The 2,856-nt window shown below is 35.4% G+C and overlaps 1 protein-coding gene across 1 annotated transcript in view; it reads right to left on the bottom strand.

Annotated features, from left to right (window-relative positions):
- LOC102671118 (rap1 GTPase-activating protein 1-like) overlaps positions 1-2,856 on the bottom strand; it is a 110,255-nt gene that overhangs the window by 41,400 nt on the left and 65,999 nt on the right. The window lies entirely within an intron of this gene.

Genomic DNA, 2,856 nt, shown 5'->3' with positions numbered 1-2,856 from the left:
TTTTTTTTTTTTTTTTTTTTTTTTTTTTTTTTGTATTGTTTCTTTTATATTTTGATTACATTTACGAAAACTCGTAAAAATGATGAACACGGATGTATCATTCGTTATCGTCGCGCATCGAAGAATGGTTGAGAGATTAACGTCGAGAAGCAGATGGGCCGGACGCGATCGACTAGACATTCTGGAAAAAGTCGTGAAGATCGCCTAATTCGACGCCCCCTCCTACGAGGATCCTTCGAAACAACCATCTGGCAGCAGCTGCTGCTGCTGCTTGCTTGCCCCCCTCGGCCATCACGCACGATCTAATTTTCTTTTCGTTTATCTCGGATTAACATTTCGTCCAAATTTATGGATAGTCGTAGGAATATATAACGCGATGTTTGTTCAAAACGAGCAAAGAATTTTGGAAGTTAATGATATGTGTAAACATTTTTTCTTACTTTCGTCTTCTTTTTTTTTAATGCCGTATTATCATTGTTGAAATAGTGTAACCAGTGATAGGGAAAAATTTAATAATTGAAATTATGGAATAAATTTTACTTCGATAATTTATCGTTCAAAATATAATAATAATTGTAATGCAAGACGATCTGAGATTATAATAACTACGAATAAATGTTATTCAAACGTTTTAATAAGTAATTATTTAAAGTAGTCTTTATTCGAAATTTTTAACTAGTTACTTTTTCAACTCTGTCGATAACTTTTACGCCAATAGGTAATGCAAAGTCATTTTCGTTCACTTGAATTGAATATTCCTCCAATGAAATTAATATAGGAATCAATTTATGTACGATTTTCTCTTTAATTCAATCTCGACAAATTTCTCGCAAAAAAAAAAAAAAAAAATTACGTTATACTTCTATAGATCCAAGCGTGTATACATTTATCTACAATTGATCGCGAATCAACCAATTGAAATGCGAATTCAATCCGATACATTATTCAAATTCTAACCCTCCCCTCGACCTCGCTTTCAACTTTATTCTTCGAGGAAGTGGAACGTACGTTTCGTACAAAGGTAAGAACGTAAAGAAATCTCTCAAGTAGGTTGCACACTGTATCGATTCATTCGCTTTAAATCCTTCTTTCCACCGAAAAAATCGCGTGTCCTCGAGAAATAACGATAATTCCCTGTTTCTCTTCCAGATGGAGCGTCGATCGTTTTTATCCATCCAGCGGAGGGAATCGGAACTACTGTTCGCAAACGCTGGTCGTGTCATACGGCTCGAGATACGAAAACCACGGTTTTAAAATTACATTCGTTCGAAAGAAAAATGAGAATGAAAACTCGATATCCGGACTGGGTAATCCAATTTTCACGTTATATTTGAAATTCTGTGAAAGAAAGATATATTTATACGAAAGGTACACGCGGTCAGCTCGACGTCGCTAAATTCGATTAGCAAAAGCGAGACTCGGTCTCTCAGGTTTAACCCGAGAGAATTGTTCCGGACGATCGATCGACCCATAATGTCAAATCGAAATCGTCTGGGTTTATCGAAGAACTCGAAGTGAAGTGCGTCTTAATTTTTTTTTTTTCGATCAAATTTTTCCTAATTTTTCTCCATTTCTTTTTCTATCTCCAGATTATCGCATCACGTTATTAACACAAATTCGTAACGTACGTTCTCCTTCTAGACCAGAATTGGGCATTGATCCAAGTTGAAATAGTAATTAGTTAAAAATCTCGAGTGAAGTTATCTCAAGTAATTACTTATTAGAACGCTCGAATAACATTTATTTCCAACTATTATAATTAACTTTCATAAAAAAAACTCGACCTTTCCCATTATTTCCGATTATTATTATTTTCGAAGAATAAATTAAAGCAACTTATGGAAATAACTTTAACCGTAAAATTTTTCCCGTCGCTGTTCTAGACAGGCATTCGAGAAGCTTGGAACTCGAAAGGAAAAAAGATTTCCAAGCGTAAGGAGAGAAATACAGGAGACTTTTCTCACAAAGGGATGCGCGACGATCGATTTCAATCCACGATTCGACGACAGTTTTACGCCGTGTCTCTTTCACGCTGTGAGCCAGAGTTGGCCATTAATCCGTTGAAAAAATACCTAGTTAAAAATTTCGAACAAAGAGATAAAGAATAATATTTATTCGTAATTATAATTGATCCGTTTCTTTGCCATTTTTACGATTATTTGCGATTTATTATTACGTTTTAAATCGTTAAAACGACTTCAACTATTAAACTTTCGAATCAACGACGCTATAGGAAATACGTTGGAGCATATTGCCGGAAATATCTCGGCCTTTGGTCGCGGACTCTTCAAAATCGGAACGCACATCTGCTCCACCGATTTGGAACAGTCAAGAGGACCGCGGTTAACACTTTCAACGTTCTGTTGCCATTCAAATATTCACCATTATTACCAGTGAGCGTTTCACATCGAAAGATTAAAATTTCCAATTTTTGAGAGAGGAAGAAGAAAGAGGAAGGAAGAGAAGAAAAATAGGAAAGATAATTGTGCACTCGATTGGATCTCTCGATCGCGTCACGTTGAACGGGTAATTTAAATAATCCGAGCAATTCAGAGCAACTTTGTATCTCCCCGTTCCTCATCATTTCCCTTCTTATTTCGATTACAAATAATATACAAAACAATCTTAATAAATGATTCCAATAATTTCTCTATTCTCTATCCTATTTTTATTCTCTTTTTATTCTCTCTCTCTTTCTCGATTAATTAAAATCGTAGCACATCTATAATTTTCGACAAGGGATTCGTTCAGAATCGCGAACAAAGGCTCGTAAAGCTATCCTCTCACCCTCCCAATGAATCGATGAAATATTACGTCGTTAGTTAGAATATAAATTTACATTCAATCTCCACTCGT

Source organism: Apis dorsata, unplaced genomic scaffold (genome assembly GCF_000469605.1).
Source record: "Apis dorsata unplaced genomic scaffold, Apis dorsata 1.3 scaffold_129, whole genome shotgun sequence".
NCBI classification, from domain to species: domain Eukaryota; kingdom Metazoa; phylum Arthropoda; class Insecta; order Hymenoptera; family Apidae; genus Apis; species Apis dorsata.
This window is presented reverse-complemented; position numbering and strand designations above follow the sequence as displayed.